The sequence below is a fragment of the Coturnix japonica genome, chromosome 11 (genome assembly GCF_001577835.2).
Source record: "Coturnix japonica isolate 7356 chromosome 11, Coturnix japonica 2.1, whole genome shotgun sequence".
NCBI lineage: Eukaryota > Metazoa > Chordata > Aves > Galliformes > Phasianidae > Coturnix > Coturnix japonica.
The window spans coordinates 13,079,255-13,096,593 of record NC_029526.1 but is presented as its reverse complement, the minus strand read 5'-3'; the positions used below and the strand labels follow the sequence as shown (position 1 = coordinate 13,096,593).

Genomic DNA, 17,339 nt, shown 5'->3' with positions numbered 1-17,339 from the left:
CTCTGCTTTTGCCAAAATAATGGAGGTCAAAGCCTTTACTGGGAATTTCCATACTTCTGTGGCTTTAAGTTATATCCCATCTTTTTATTATTATTATTTTTATTTTTATTATTTTTTTTTTTTGTAATGGGAAGTTTTAGTGCCTGGAAAATCTGAGACACTAAAAGAACCCCCCAAAAATGTATATTTAGGGTAAGGGCTTGGGTTTCTTCTGAATACCAATCAGACTCTGGAAAACAGAACCAAACCTCAGAACCAAAAATTCCTTCATGATTTTTCAACATTTCTGCTAATGCCGAGTTCCAGGGTCTGGTTTACATTGGGAAACCTTGACTCTTGGCTCCAAAGGGTTCAATTAGTCAAAATGGTTGGCAGATGGAAAAAATAATTAAGTTCCATCCACTGTTTTGTACAATAAAAATAGACTCAAGACACAATGGCCTTACCTTGACCTTTGTAGGCCTACGTCACACAATGATAAAGAGGGAGTCATTTTTAAGACCTGGATTATCTACCAGCACGTTTAGAGAGTGCCAAGCTAGGCTGCAATGGGAAGAAGCTCCATAAGCTAGCAGGCTGTGCACATGATTATTAATGTAATGATTTTAGCACAGATTGAAGATGTCAAGTTGTTTCTCATTGCCAGAATTTACATGGACATTATGAGATTACCAAAACCTCACAGTAGTAGTAATAACGATAATCATCTGTTATTTGAAGAGATGCTGAAATCCATGGAAATTTTAAAATATTATTCTTAGAAGTCTTTCTCCTAGAGGTTTTGTCTTTTCTGAAAGAGATGGGAAAAGCAGATAGGTAATACTTTGGATTGGTAACTTGTTTTTATTTTTCTTTAAGTACAGATTTAGATGCTCAACTTTAAAAGCTCAACTTTGACAGTACAGTTATGGAGCAGAAACATTTCATGTGCCATTTATTTTGTATCAGAAAGTACGTGTGATGTTACACAGCTGATAGTTCTGAATAACAAATATGTTTGCAACAAGAGAGAGGTGTGCATAGAAAACTTGTAAATTGGGAAGGGTGACTCTATACAAATGATTTATTACAAAAGGAGTGAGAATGTCATGATCAAATCTATGTTCCAGATAATAAACTATGTAACACACGTGATAAATTGAGCGGATTGTCCACTTTTGTCAGAGTATATGGACTGAATCTCTAAGAATAGAATGAAATTCCCAGCTAGGAATTACTAAAGCACAGTTGAGGTTCTAGATAGTATTATTAATGAACTTGTTCAGGAAGTGGAAGAGCTCCATGTACCCATGCTTGCACATCTGTAGTTTTAAACCCATTCTTGGCTGTTGCTCCGCTTCCAGTGCCTCTGGATACCTGACATCTAAAGAGATGGAGAAATGAATTGTGTTGCTCTCAGTGCAAGTCTGATCAAGCTCTGAAAGGTGAGGTAATTTCTTCCTGTTGCTCACATCATTCCTTCTATTCGCTACTTCTCTTCCAGATACCCTTTGATTTCCATCTCTTTCCCCATACTTTTATCTCACTGTATGCCTCCCCTTGAGGCAGCTCTGTCCCACTGGGACTCCAGCCCCCATTCCCACTGCAGATGCCTTCTCTATGCAGCATAGCCTTGCCTTATGCTTGAGTAGTGCTGCTGAGCCAGAGTGAGGATAGGCATTCGTGGGTGGCTCCTGACATGATATCATGAAGTGTTCTGGCACTGCTCATGTGGTTGAACCATGTGGCCGGTGCCACAGTGCCAGCATTTTAGAGAAGCGATGTTCACATGTTTGTGATTGCTCTGATGGTTTGGACTCCTCTGAGTGTAGAGCAGATGGCCCCCACCTTTATCTTCAGGGAGTACTTCATCTTTATTCATGGTGATAGTCCAAAAAGCCACTGAATCTGTCCCAAACTGTATGATATTTAGAGGGATAACGATGTTCTGCTAAGCCTGGGAATCATTAGATGGCTGCCTTGGAGCCAAGGATGTTTGGATGGGGCTCACTTTCCCAGCTGGCAAAAGAAGGAGAATCTTTTTCTCCTTCAGCTGCTAAGGTTGTCATCAGCAGCCTTGCTGAACAACCTCATAGTTCATGAGGGTCGTGGGATGGTGGAGTGGATGTCCTGTTCTGTGAGCTCTAAAGATGTCTTCTGGGAATCTGAGGGTGTCTTTGTACAAATGTGGAGCCTGCTTTCTAGTGCTTTTTGTGGTTTGGGTCAAGTTTCTGATGTATCTGACAATCAGCTTAGGGTATACAGCAGTGGATCCTAGCATTTAAAGCAGAAGGTGGCAGGAACAGATCAAGAGACAGAATTTTGCCTTTATATCCTAATATGAATTCCTTCCACCTGAGCCTCCAAGTGAGCCTTCAGAGCCCAGATTTCTCTAACCTCTCAGGATCCAAGCTGCTGGGTTCAGCCTGTCCTCATGCACGTGCTTCTGACTTGACACAGTGGTCCTAGAGGCCAGGAAAAATCAGTGTATACATTGTGTTAACCCGGTGAGGATTAGCAGAAGGGATGTGCTAATAAATTCCATGCGAATACGCTGCAGCACACCAGTCCTACAAAGAACATGGATACATAGAAATAATTTGGTAGAAAACCTGCCTGGTTTGCTTCTCACCTTGGCTGAGCAGGCTGTTACTCAGAGGAAGGGCTATTCCTTGAGCTGCTGCTAGCATCACTGTGCTGCCGGGAGGTGTGGTACCCAGCCCTGCACAGATCACAGCACGTCTTGATGTCTGCTCGACTCATCAGGTCGAGCTTTGATGCATGTCCAGGATCTGGCCACCACGATGCAAGGTACACTGCAAAACCTGCTTTTCAGGCAGCACATCTGTAACCATGGGATCTTTGCAAACAAAATCTGGTCCATCAGGAAGCCTGGAGCAGTGATTGGTCTTTGGGTTTTCCTTAAGAGAAGTTCCTCATCCAAGATTTGACGCTAGTGTCCTCCACCTTCTGAGAAGCTTGAAAACATCCCATGCTGTTACATGATGAATAATAAAGGCAAAGGTTTTTGGTTTCGTTTAAAAGCAGTTCAGCTCCAGCATCAGTGCTTCCATAGAAAATTCTAAAATGCCTTTTTGTGTGATGTTTTATAATTGAATTTAGTCGTAATGCCCCATTTACAAAACACACTGCGCTGAAAGCCTCTAGTTTTTCACTAGAAGAGTAGCTGTGCCAGCTGGCTGAGAGAAAATGTTTTGATAATTTTTCTACTTTTCTCACCCACTTCCCTGTAACTCACTATCCTCAGATGTATTTCTTTTCACTAGCTGTCTCCAGCTCTCTCCTTTGGCAGTGCTAGTGGTTGCTCTACCATCCCTATGTGCCTGCACACACACACGCAAGCTCAGGCAGATGCTTGTAACCTGACTTCACAATTCTCCCTTGCTAATAGTGAGGGAGAAAGAGAAGGAGGAGTGCAAACAAAAGTGTTACATAGCGACGAGTGAGGCAGAAATAGAGATTCAAGGATATAGAGCTTCAAGGGATGGCCCAAAATTTTCCTTCTGGAATATGGAGTCTCTTTTTGTATTACTTCATGTTGCTGCTCTCCTTTCAGCTGTTCAGGCCAGGTTGCTTGGTAGACGTTTACTGCCAAAAGCTCTTACAACCAAGCTGCTCTGATCTGCATCCAAATCTTAGGAAAGAAGTGGGTGTGCTGCAGCACTGGTGAGCCACTGAGGGAACTCTTCAGTATGGCTGGCATGGCCCACATGGCTGTACAGATGAGAGCTGCTGTAGTGGGGCTACAGCACTAGTATGGGGAATAATTTCAGCTGCTACAAGCAGGTAAGAGCAGCCCTGGGTATCTGGAACGTATTACTGTGTCACCTACAGCAGCCCTGTTATCAGCACACATCATGGTTCTGCCTCTTTGGGTACCAGAGGTGGTTGTTCCAGCTTTGCTGTCTGTCCCCAGGCTGTGCTGACTCAGAGCAAATCCCAAGTGAGGCTGTGCTGAAACCTGTGCCCGTGTTGCCCTGGACAGGGATCCTGCAGCAGAGGGAGGGATCCTATCTGGCTCTTGGGGCCGTGTCCTTGTCCTGGTGGACTTGTGCTGAGCATTGTGGCTGTGCCCAGCCAGCTCTGTTTAAGGGCAGAAGGAAATGTGGGGATGGTGAAGTGAGGAAGGCAGAGGTGGGAGCACGGGCTTTTCAAGTTACTCCTGCATGTAATGGAGGGCTGAGGATCTATTTAACCATAGCAATCTCTGCAAAAGCTTGCTCCATTTTAATTTTTAAAGGCAGTGTCCAAACAGAAGAAAACAACAAGCGTGCTGTTCACACTGGTAGTGAGTTTGCTGATTCCCAGATCTTACACTGACTCCACACCATACATCTGCAGTGAGAGTGGCTCTATTTGCTTAGCAGATGCACTGAAGTCATGTAGAGTTCAAATGTGCCGTCTCCATTAAGATGCAAATCCTAAATTTCATTTGCATTGTCCTGTTGTAAGGATGTTACATGCAGGTTGGGATTCTGTCTCCCCCCAAGCCCTTTTAAATGTGTTTATTCATGTTGTTTATTTTCATTTCCCAGTTTCCACATGTCGCTCAGTCAGATTTTCTGTTAACAAGACTGAGAGACGAATAACATATGTTACCCCACAACTGACCTTGAAGGGGAACTGAAGAAACCATCTTCCCTAGGGCTGAGATGTAATTCAGACACAAGCATGCTCGATAGAGGTCCTTTCCTGAAAAGATATTGCCAACTGCACTGTGAGCCCTCAAAGCATTCCTGCCTCTATCAATAGCAAAAGCATGAAGTACGTACCAGGGGGATGGTGGAGATTCAGCCTTCAGTGCCATCTCTCCCTCAGCTCTCATAAGCAAGACAAGGCAGTTCTTTGTGTCTCAGAAGGATTGGAGAATTCAGGCAGCTCCTTGCAGCCCTGGCTTTTCACCTGGTGCTGATCCTGCCCAGGTTAAAACGACTGAAAATCAGTTTGGTTTGACAGCAGTGAAAAAGCAGGGGGGGAGAAAAAGGGTTGTACAAATTGTTGAGCAACAAAGGTTCATTGAGATGATACAACATGAGACAGGAAAAAAACCTGTTAGTTTATGATCGTTCTACAGGCTTTTGATTTGTGATGGTCTGGTCAGTTCCAGCCTAATTTGGGGAGCCTGCTCCTTGGATGAATGTTGTACCTCTGAGAAAGCAAAATGTGGGTGCCCTCATCCATGGAGAATGGCTCTGGAGGGGCTCTGTGAGGAAGTTCTGTTGATGTAGGCAAGCAAATTTTGTAGCTATTAACCATAAAGGGAAGGATTTTTATTTATTTATTTATTTACTTATTTACTTATTTATTTATTTATGTATCTAAGTCCATGTCTGCAGCCTGTGGTCACTCTCTATCCATGGTTCACTTTTTTTTGCCTAGGGAACACGATAGTGCTGTTTCCTACAGTAATTCAGAACTGAATTATTTACTTGCCTCAAGGGATAGGTGGTTGGGAAAGGGGCTGTCTGTGCGAGCAGGTTTCATAGCCATCCTTATTAGCTTTGTGTCACCAGCCTCGGAAACTTCAAATCAGCACAGAGCTACAACACCGAAAGGAGATAAGAGCCACATTCGATGTGACTTGCCAGTTCTGACGCATGGAAACACCAAACCCAGTACCCAGACAAATCCTAGAGTCATACAAATTGCAATCCAAAGAGCTGCCTCCCTGCTTATCGCTTAGTAACAACTCCATATATATTTTCCTGTATAATTAAAATTTCTTTCTTGAGCCAGTAATGATTTTTTCTTCATAGCAGGCAAGCCTTACTTAAAATTAGTTTTCAGTTTCTGTCAGTTGAATGTAGCTTTTTTTCTTCTTTATTTGAAGAAACCCATTTGTGGAGGTAGTGGATTTCTTGTCCTGGTACTTCAAGTTAGTGCGGAAGGGGAAAAGTAAAATGTGTGCTTGGATGGCATTTGGGGCTGGATGCAGTAGATGTTTCCTTAGGTGTATGAGTACCACTTATTGCTGGCACTGTGTATATAGAGAAATTGTTATTAGAAGTTATTAGAAGTTGTCCAGTTGCTCTTACCCTTCTCCATCTCCATCCCTAAATAAGGTGCGTTGCAGTTTAGCTGCTGCTTCTGAAAGTTGGGGTTACTGTCATCTCTCAGCCGTGCCAATGGTACTAAAAGTCGTGATTTCTGTCAGCACCCCAAAAGTGGCCCTGTTGGTGCAGAAACAACGCTGAGAGCATAATGTCGTGAACCTGTCAAGTCTGATTTACAGGAAGCCTCCGTGATCTAGAAGAGCAAAAAGCAACGACTGCTTTTGATTCCACCCTAATTTTAATCATAAAATTGCTAGTATAGTCTTCCATTGGACATCCCTGTAACGGAAATCACTGGGGCTGGAGTAAATCTTCCAAATAAACATCTTTCTCAGACATAAACAGGGTAAATCTTTTCTTTTGAGAAAGATATAAAGAATGGTTAACTTAAAATATGCATATAATAACATCACCCACAGCTTCTCATGTTTAAAAAGATTCCATGTGCAGGGAAAACCCATAAAGTACAACCCAAGAAGTGCTGCATCCTCTTTCTATTAATTTGAAACAGTCATTTAATGGGAAAAAGAGAAGAAAAATAAGAAAAAGATCATTGGTGGAGCAGAATTATTATTTTATTTTTTTTTCACAGAAAATCCCAAACAAATCAGCAACTCCAACATTCCGATCTCTTCATCCTGTTTTTAGTGGTGTATTAATATGTAAACTCAATACTTGTGTTGAAAAATAGCTTTGGGTAAGGAAAAAATGGTAGCAAATTCCAGGGTGGCCTTGCTAGCATTTTTGATTGGAAAAAAAAGAAAAAAAACAACTTGGAAAAATGTTGTTGTTTTAGGATGATGAGAAGGGCTGCCATCTTTTGTGGTTTACCCAGGATTGTCCCAACTTTGACTGTTGTCTCTGGTTTGGTTTAAAACCTAATCAGGGGCCAGCAGCTGTGGCTCCCTGCTTCTCCAGCTCCTCTGCTCTTTCCCCATGTTCATATGGGAGATTTACTTTGAAATCAGCTCACTGAAGCTCTGCTGAAGTGCCATACATAAAGCAGTATGCTTTTCTTTTTAGAGGAGTTTGTGCCTCCTAAAAGGTCTGGTCTATGTGGCTCTAGACTGGGATGGCCCAAGGCTGGGCACTGGGCTGCTTTTGCTTTTGACTTGGTTTATGAATTGCAGCAAATCTGCCCCTTGCTTTCCCTCCTGACCCCCCCATGCTGCCTGATGGTATGTGCTATGTGCAGATGTTGATGGATATCCAAAACCACTGCTCTGAGTAGTGAGCACAGGGCGCACACCCTATACACAGTGCCTGATGGCAGCCAGGTGGGTGCATCCCCAACCCAAACACCCCAGTTCCTCTTCAGGCTGCAATGCTGGGCAGGGGTTAAAGTGGGCTGAGCCGCAGGCTCCCAGCTGCGTGCACTGGCTGCCTGCACTGCCAGGGGAGCTGGGCTGGGCCAGCTGCGCCGAATTAAGTAATTCCCCCCAGTCAGCGAGAAAAGGGCTGTGTCTCTTGCACTGGGATTAGCACTGAGGGGAGATGGTTTTTATGGTGGGGAAGGGGGTGGAAAAAAGTCCTGCCTTTGCTGTGCCTAGGGAGGGTTTGGGGTGTGCAAAGCTGTGCAGAGCAGCTCTCTTGGCAGCAGGGTGAGGAGAAGCCCAGCCCGCTGACTTCTCCTTTCCACATCCAGGCTGGGAGATGCTCACTGCACCCAAACGCTTGGGTGAGGCAGTCAGCTGGAGTTCAAGATCCAGGGACTTAATGTCCCATGACTGAGTGTAGCTCGTTTGACCTGTAGTGCAGATCTCAAGTGTAAGGAGCAGAAGTATTTTTATGGTATGTGCTGAGCCTGCTCTCCCTGACTGAAACACCTCCTGGAGAATGAATAATTGAATATACATGTGACTATGTATAGCTCATTCTTCAAACGTGACCTGAAATGGGGCAGAATATACTCCAAGATCCTAGGCTTTTCTTCCTGCTAACTGCATGGGATCAGCTTTAAAATCTGTAGGGACAACACTTCATAGCAAGGAGCAGTCATTTCAGCCCACGCTCCTGAGCAGTGACCTTCCATAGTGAACTGCTTAAGCGAAGAGATATGCTGCATTTCTCCCTTCTAACTGTGTTGGAGTAGGAGGAAGAAAGAAATCAGTTCTGATTTTTCCCATTTACCAATCTATGCTGCTCCCTGCTCAAATCAAGAGATGTTAGGATTGGCGCAGCAGGCGTAAACTCACTACTGGGCTTTGCATCTTTTAATAAAGGAAGAAAGTGACTGAATGAGATTGTCTGTTGGTTATATTGGATCAGCAGTTTCTTCTTCATAGTGATGCAACAGATTGTTTGATGGGTAATGGAATAAGAATAGGCACAGCATGCGAAGCCCTGTAAACTGCCTGAGAAAAAGCTGTGGCCTTTTTTTTCCCACTTGCTTCCAAGCCAGTAGCTGCTTCTGATATTCCTGCATCCAAAACAAGCACAGTGCTGTGCCTGGCACGCATCTAGTGCTTGTGAAGGGCTTTGATGTGTTGTTAGGAGAAAGGGTGGTTGGGAGACCAGAGTGAAAACAGCACGAGAGGAGGATCGATCTTATGAGAACTCCATAGGCTGCATTTTGGGGCAGTTTGGTTAGCTTTCTGGTTCTACCATGTCCTTCCCATGTGGCATCTGGGAAGTCTGACCAGCAGTCTCAGTGTCTTGTGGCACCGTCTTGTCTCTTGTATGTAGTGTGTGTTAAGCAATACCTATAAGCTGTAGTAATATATACATATAGAGTAGGAAGTTGATAAAGCAAGAACGAGTTCTGTACACACATGTGATGCCCAGGGTCCTTTTCTCACAGCACGTCAGTTACAATATAGAACCAAAGTAAATTCTGCCCATCAAATTCTAGACAATTCGTTAACTGAACATTGTCTGTTGGTAGGTGCTTATTTTTAGCTTGTGTGAGAGAATGAAAGGGGAAGATCTCCTGCATTTTGTTGTCTGCATGAATGCCTGTCACAGAATACTACAGATGAGTAAAGGCTTCTTACTGCTCATCAGGTGCTATGGTAATCCTTCCCGGAGTCCTTTTAATGAATAAACCGGGGATGCTTCGTAAGTCGTTTATTAAGGGTTAATGATGTATCTTCTCTCTTTGGCATAATTCCCAGCCTAAATCAAGCCTGCTTCATCTCATATGGATATGAAAGACAAACTGTACAGATTGAAAACATCTGTATACTGAGTGAATGAACCACATGGCAGCAGTGTCATGCAGAGATTTACTTAAAACTGTCCCCTTTTGTTTGACTTTAGAGGAACAGCACAAATAAATACAGTAGGTTCTGTTTAAACAAAGAGGACTCTGATCAATAGAGGTTTGTATAGCTTACGACCTTCAACCATAAACAAAAAATCGGGGTAAACCCCACATGTCTCAGGTCAATTGCCATCTTATTTACTTTATTACACCACTAATGTTCTAATCTGTCTTGCATATGAAATGTTTTTCACAAGCAGCCTTCCTTTGCTTCACCATTTTTTTTTCCTGAAGGAAAAGGGAAGGCTGTGTTATTCAGCACAACCTGTGTGTGTGGCTGTAAGGCTGCTCTTAGTGTTGAATGTTGGTGCAAATGGAGTTCCAGCAAATTAGTTCCGTCATATTTCAGACTTGGGTAGATTTTGGTTGAGATCTCCCATAGCTTTCTGTGCTTTGGGAGGGGGGCTCAAGCATCCACAAAGAAAATCAGAACAGTTTGTGGCTCACCATAAACAAGGCTGTGCACAAGAAACAGTGCCGGATAGAAAGTGATAACACTTTGTCTGCAAGCTGAGGTTAGCCCTTCTGCATGGACACTTGAAAACATTTAGGCTGACCCTAACTGTGAGTCTATGATTATTTTTGTTACTGTCTCCCAGCAAGATTAAGTAATTCCAAATACTGAGGGGATGACACTCCTGCATGTGTTCTATCCTCTTGTCTCCAAATAACTATCATAATTTGTAATTATTTTGCTTTCTGGCACATCTTCTAGTTTTCTAGAGGGGCGAGACTATCACCATATCCTACTTCTGTCCATCTTTATCCTCCCTGCCTGACTTCTAATTCTTTTGTTCAGTGTCACTAGAAGATACAAAAGCCATATCCTGGAGAAGATGTGCCCTTACAATTTATGAAGACAGGCTGCAAGGTACAAAAGGGCTCCAGTCGTACCTTTCCCAAAGGTTAACACCGCAACTGGCTGACAGAGGGGTCAACAGAGGTATATAAAGCTATGAGAGGCCAGGTTTATTAGCATTGCTGCCCAGATGTTTTTCTTTGCTGGGGCTGTCCCCACTCTTGTCTCCAACATTTTCAACTCCAGTGTTATCTGCTGTGATCTAAGAAACGCTCCACTTCTGCTTCAAGTGCATTTTCTTGTAGAATTCACACACTTTGTTGGGTAACAGAGAGGTGAGTCCCACTGGACATGTGTCTTCAGATCTTTGGAAGATCTGGGGAGAGATTTCTAGATATGGCTTGGATTTGAGTTTTCTTTTATTTCTTTTAATTTTTTTAAGTTAAAAAGAAAGGAGCACCCAGGCTGTTTGCCTATCTGAGATCTTGTTCCACTCGCCGGGTGGCTTTTGATCCATGAAGCAGCGTCTCAGCTGCATACCTCACTGGAAGAAAATCTTACAGACATTGAAGTTTTGCAATGGAACAGTTATGCACTTGTCTTACTTCCAGCATTTCCTCACAGCCCTTGGTTAGGCCCAGAAACTAGAGCGGCAACTCCTCAGCATTAGCGTCTGCCCCGTCATTAACTAATTGAGTTAGTCCTGCAATCTCCAACCCCAAAGTCGGAGACACTACCTCATAGCTGGTGGGTCGCTGGCAGCAAGGTTGACAAAACCCTTTGGGGATGGTGTGGAGGCTCTTTCCTGGCAGGTTCACACTTGGTTGGTTGGGTCAGTGGGGAGACAGACGGGGCGAACCGCGCTGTGCTCATGCCAAGCCATGCTGGCCAGAGTTGGTTATGGTTTGGCTGTACCTCTCAGCACAGCCTTACAGACACAGAGGAAAAGCCCGTGGACCTTCGCTGAGTAACAGAAGCAAATTTAGGTTTTGGAGTTCTCTGGAGATGCTGTTTTACTGCCCTCTAGGCAAAGATTAAAGCTTAAAATCTGGAAATGAAAGAAAATGCTTTCTGGAGCACACAGAAGTAAGGGGTTGAGAAGACTTTTTGTGGGACTTCATTAAGGTGTGTGTAAAATCTCTGGAAGATCTCTGGGCTCAGATAAGCAAGATCCAGTGGTGTACAACAAAGAATTATCAGGGAAGGCATCATAATTACAAAGTACTTTTATATTAAAATGATGTCATGTAATGGGTTGAAGAACAAGGAATATATAAGCCGTTCAGATCTTCTTTATCTAAATAATTGTTTTCTTATGCGTTATGCAGCAAACTTCTCATATAATTCCTATCCTTTAATGGTAGAAACTTATTAAATAAAGACTTTGAAACTATTTTAACATTTCAGTAGTATGTTTCATCTTGAGGATGCATTACTGAGATGCTACAGGGAAGCATGGAAATACAGAACAGGTTATAGAATTAAGGCTTAATGGGGAACGTGCCATTACAGGACTTTATAGAAAATGCATAACCCCTTTTAAAACTTTATGACCTGTTGTACAGAGGATTAGATGTAAAAAAGAAAGAAAGAAAGAAAGAAAGAAAGAAAGAAAGAAAGAAAGAAAGAAAGAAAGAAAGAAAGAAAGAAAGAAAGAAAGAAAGAAAGAAAGAAAGAAAGAAAGAACGAAAGAAGAAAAGAAAGAAAGAAAGAAAAAAAGAAAGAAAGAAGAAGAAAGAAAGAAAGAAAAGAAAGAAAGAAAGAAAGAAAGAAAAGAAAGAAAGAAAGAAAGAAATATGTAATGGTATGATATTGAACTTTGAGAATTCTCTTGTAGGTCTTTATTTTCCTGAGATCTGTTCCTCAAGGAGAGAAAGATCTCTATTTCTCCTCAATGCGTGTCGAATGATACTGAGACTCACATTCTGTGAGCAGGAATCACAAAGAACCCTTGATATTAGATTTTCCTTTAAGAAGTCGGAGACATAATAAGCAAAATGGAATGAGGTGTATCAACCTTTGGAAGATGAAGGGGATCGGGATTGAACCGGTGCTGGCAGTGGTTAGACCACAGGTTCTTATCAGAGCTTTATGATCAGTCTGTGCATCTCAGTAGTTCCTTGGAAGAAGTGTTAGCAGGTTGTATGTTATGAAAACAAACAAATAAGAAAAGAATGAACTGAGTTAAAACTGTAGTTGATCCAAAAGACTTTAGGTCTCATCTCCTAAACCAAAAGAGATTCATTGACTTTAGAAACAAGGGGCTCTTGACTGCTGCCCACAGTCTGGAAGCACCACGGAAGTGAAAAATGAGTTCCTCTTATTTGTGAACTAACGCACATCCTGTATTGTGGATGATTGATCCCCTTTTGCCAAATCATCCTCTTGGTGTGTCAGAATGGAGATGGTTTGGAGAATACCATCAGATGGTGACTTGATGTTTTCAGCAGGGCTCCACTGTATTCCTTCCTAGTCCGTGACATTGCCACAGCTGTAGAAGAGCTGAGAACTGTGTGACTTTGCTCTGTTTACTCAGTGGGAGCGTGTCTCCATGCTGTCATTGGATCTTTTTATCTGCTTATGCCACTGGTGACCATGACCTTTTCTTTCTCATCTGGGCTTGAGACTGACTGCTGACTCCTGAGCTGGATTAGATCTCATTTGACTTGTATTTCTTTCACTGCCAGGATGAGGAATCCTTTTTATTCAGCCCTTCTTACCTTAGGCAACTGCCACTGAGCTTCTGTCTTTTCTCTGGAGATGTTATTTGCCCAGAAGAGCCATCTACATCAATTTCAGTATTTGCAAGATTTTCAGAGCTTCCCATTTGTGCATAATCTCAAAACGCACTTCTCATTCCCTGCAGATTTCTGAAAATGGAAAATTAGAAAACTGCTTTTTATAGTATATCCTGCTATGTTATGAGTGGATTCAAATGTACTTACGTTTAATTTGTCCTGTGGTTTGGCCACTTTGTTCCAATGGGCAGTATAGATATGTGAGTGTGGCATGGTGAACAAGAAGCACATTTCCAGAGCAGGAATAGTTTTATAATATACTTTGTTTTTCGCTGGAGAGAAGGTGGATATTTACTGAATGCAAAGTTGTAAATGCATTTGTAGTGCAACCTTCTCATTTGTAGCGTCTGTTAGGATGTAGACGGCTTCTGGGGAGGGAATACAGGCCAGGCCTCTAGGATGCTGGAATGAAATACAATTTCACAAAAGGTTTTCAGCCTATATTTTCCTCTAAGCTGAGGTTTGAAGTTGTGAGTTACTTCCCAAGAGAAGACTGGAAATAAACAAGGAAAGAAAAGTGTGTAGAGATTGCTGCTGGAAATGCGGCGTAGTAAATAGCCACCCATTCCTCTCAGACCTGTACTTTCCATTCAAAACACATTTCCTCAAGCAATAAAGTCTCTTTGTTTTAATGGATCTGCTACACAGCCACAGTTTATATCAGGAGCATTTCCTCAAAGGCACAAGGGTAGAGAGTTTGCCCTGGGAGGCTGAATTCTCTTCACCTGCACAGGTGTCAGTCACTGTATGCATAGGGGCGGCTCTTTGGCCTCTTGAGATTCCTTGGATTTTCCCTCCAAGCTTTGCTATATTGTGGTCTAGATCAGCATTTAAGGTGTTTCCGTTGGTACCAGACTTAAGGTGTGGCGACAAAGAACTTTCTCCTGTATCCTTACACCAAACTCTCATGGGCTGATTTTATGGCTAATGATCCTAGTGAGATTAGACTTTGAATCCAGGGATGACTGAGTTTAAAATAAATAAATAAATAAATAAATAAATAAATGAAAAAACCACAAACAGTCAAGAAGCTTACAGAAGTGGAACAGAAAGAGACAAGAATTAAGTGATTAGCCAGTTCAGTCCAAATTGCTGTTACACTGACAAAGAGCTGTTTGGAAGAGGACTCATCCATACTGCAAAGATTCCATATGGCTGCTCTCAGGGTCTCCTTCCCTTCAACTGCTGGAACACAGAACCTTCCAGCTGCCTCTTACTGCACTTTGCTCAGAGCAGAGAAGATATTACAAATGAACGTTTCTAAATCCCTCATTCAATGTACTGAGGGCCAGAGCCTGAAGTAAGACTCCTGATAAACATGGGGATCCAAATCTGGCCCTGGGAGAGCTATCATCTATTACACTCCAGCAAAAGAGTGAGCTGATGTTAAGATCTTACTGCTCATTGCAAAGCTTATTTTGTTACATCAGCAGGCCACAAAGGTTCAATAAGTTATGTGGCCTTTATCTGTTCCATATGTACTGGCTGCCTCCTGTAGTTCGTAATGCATTTACACTGTATGTGCTTTAATGAGGGACTCCAATGCCTTTAGACAGTAGAAAATGCAAATTGATGCTCCGGTCTGTAAAACTCTGTTTAAATTTGACTCTGCATCAAAAAATAATGCCAGTAATTGCAGATTTTGTTTTCTAGATACAGGCTTCCAGCAGCACTCGTTCCTCAGGGTATTTTATAGGCATTGAAATTTGATAGATTGTTAATATAGGTTAGATTGAGTAAGTGCATACAAACAGCATAGCGAGTTTTGTGTTTACATTGGCTCCCAAACATTTTTAAAGGGCAGTTTTGGACTGAGATGCCAAACAGAATTTTTCAGTTTTGTGCCTAGAAAATTATTTAACTGTGGAACAATCCATGCCATAAAGCCGGTTTTCTTTCTTTCTTCCTTTCTTTCTTTGGTTTGTGTTTTTTTTTCATCATGTTATCACTGTCTCCTATCAGGATCTTACTGTACAATAGTGACCTCTGATGTAAAGGAATCAGGAGTGCCACTCGCAGGTCCTCCTGCACAGCCTTGCTGAGCAATTATAAGCCTATTCATCACCAGCCAAACAGCTTGCAAAGGGAGGGACGTGTGTGCATGTGCATACACACACACGTACATGAACAGACAACTGAAAAACTGGCGATATATAGAACACAACACTGAAGGATCTGGAGCTGTTAATTTTTATAGCTGATACAGATACTAATACTTTATGAGGTTTAGAACTATCAAGATTAAAAAAAAAAAGTAATATCTGGCATTACCCTTTTTGTTTTAATACAGAGATAAAACTATCACTTGAATGAAGCAGCATTATGGTTAATAGACCTCTTCTTTATGGACAGACCTATCTTCCTGTTTCCTTTTGTCAATATTTATAAAAACAGAAGGAAGTTTTTTGCCCAGTCCTATGCAAAATCCACAAGCTGTGTTTTTTTCCCCTGCTCACTTATATCAAGGTGTATTTCAGTTCAATACTGGGGCTGGGCTGGTACCAACCTGCTGCCGTGTGTCAAAGCTGGGGACCCGGCTCCCTTTAAATGCAGGCTGAGCACACACCAAGGATTTGGATGAATCATAGAACAGTTTAGATTGGAAGAGAGCTTAAGGATCACCTATTCCAACCCCAATGGGCTGGTTGCCACCCACCAGATGAGGCCACTCAGGGCCCCATCCAGCCTGACCTTGAATGCCTCCAGAGATGGGGCACCCACAACTTTGGGCAGAGTGCCACAGCCTCACCGCCCTCTGAGTAAAGAATTTCTTCCTGACGTTGAACCTCAATCTCCCTTCTTTTAGTTTAAAGCCACTCCAACATCCTTCCTGTACTGGGGGCCCCAGTCCTGAATGCAGCACTCCACATGGAGCTTCTGCAGGACAGAGCATAGTGGGACGATCTCCACAAGTACAGTCGGGTGAGAGGCTTCCCATTGCAGAACTAATGTGTGGGCAAACATCTGGGCCATGCACAGGTGCTGTCTGTGAGCAGTGTCACCCCTAAGTGCTCTCCCTTTGCTCAGCAGGTTACAGCCACACTGGGGCTCTCCAGTGTGCCAGGCGGTGGCTTTGCAGAGGCCACGAGGTAATCCTTGAGGTCAGGGAAATAGATTGCAGTAGGGTGGAACAGAAACTGGGGAGAATGCTGGCTCCAGGCTGTGGGAGAAGTCTGTGTTCATGACCCTTTGCCGTAAATAATACTACACCTTTAGGAATAATAACAGAAACATTTATTTCTAGCTTACTCAACAGAAGATGCCAAAGACATACTTTGAAGAAGCGGGGTATTTGGAGAAATGTGATATTATATTGGATGCAGCTTTGAGAAATATGTTAATGTAATGAGTCTCAGTTAAGATGGGGGTTTGCTGTGTGTGCAGAGTAAGGGCCATCTCAGAGGCAAGGCATGAAATGAGTGTTCAGGTGATCTGCTTTCCACTCTTACCAAACACAGGCTTCCTTTCTGCCTTTATTTACCTTTGTGATGGTTTGACAGCCCTGAAAGTACAAAAAAAATGTGAAGAAACACAAGAATTTGCAAAGTTGTCAAGTCTTCAAGCAACAGAGGTCATACAAACCTACAGATAGATCAGATTCCTGGAAAATGCCAGTAGTTATGATCGTGTAGCAATACACCAGTGACTGCCTCAAACTGTGAGTGAACAGGAGGATGCGATACAGCCTAAGCTCTAAACTGTCCTTTGTGTGTGAGAGCTTATTTTTTCTGTTTTCATTTGTGCTTTTATCAAAACTGTCAAAAGATTCCCTCCTCCCTCCCAAAATTATATATGCATACATATATATACATACATATATATATATATACACACACACACGTATTATGGAACAGTTATGTCTTTAAAACAACCCTTAGTAGAGTAATTGCTGTTTTGTAGCTTCTGGGAAAGGAAGGCTGGATTTTTCCAGAGTCATTGCAATCCCAACGTAAACATTTTGGAGAACCACATGTGTTTAGGAAGTACTTTGATGATATGTAACATTCAGTGGATTCTTCAATATATTGAAGAAAAAAAAGCTGTGTATGCTTTGTAATCTGAGCCCTGGCTGGGCATCAAGCTTCCCATAAGGCATTCTGTCCTAGCTGCAGCCAAGAGACCTGATACCAATAGTGGTCCAAGAATTCAAGGTGTTTGTTAATATTCAGCTGTAATGAATGCAGCATGTGTTTTTGAATAAGCTGCACGCTTGAATGAGAACCTCTCATTCAAGAAGCTCAAGTGTATAGTATAGTGATTAGACTTGGCAAAAAGCAGTTGTTTTGTACAGGTGACACCAGCTTGCTAATAGCAATTGCGGGCAGTGCATGTCCTGTAGTGTCACTCACAGAAGCAAGACTCTGAGCCGCTGGGCTGTCACAGTGTGAAACCCAGGGGAGTGCCACGATGGCAAAGTCCCTTCAGGT

At 42.6% G+C, this 17,339-nt stretch overlaps 1 protein-coding gene across 22 annotated transcripts in view; it reads left to right on the top strand.

The window, feature by feature from the left end:
* MAF (MAF bZIP transcription factor) overlaps window positions 1-17,339 on the top strand; it is a 698,813-nt gene that overhangs the window by 424,023 nt on the left and 257,451 nt on the right. Inside the window, exon 1 of one of the 22 annotated variants that reach the window (XR_001557796.2) lies at window positions 16,415-16,570. The exons of the other annotated variants lie outside the window; for them this stretch is intronic. The gene's annotated coding sequence lies outside the window, so the exon portion shown is untranslated. Of the gene's footprint in view, window positions 1-16,414; window positions 16,571-17,339 lie in introns of those variants that run through there. 22 annotated transcript variants of the gene reach the window in all.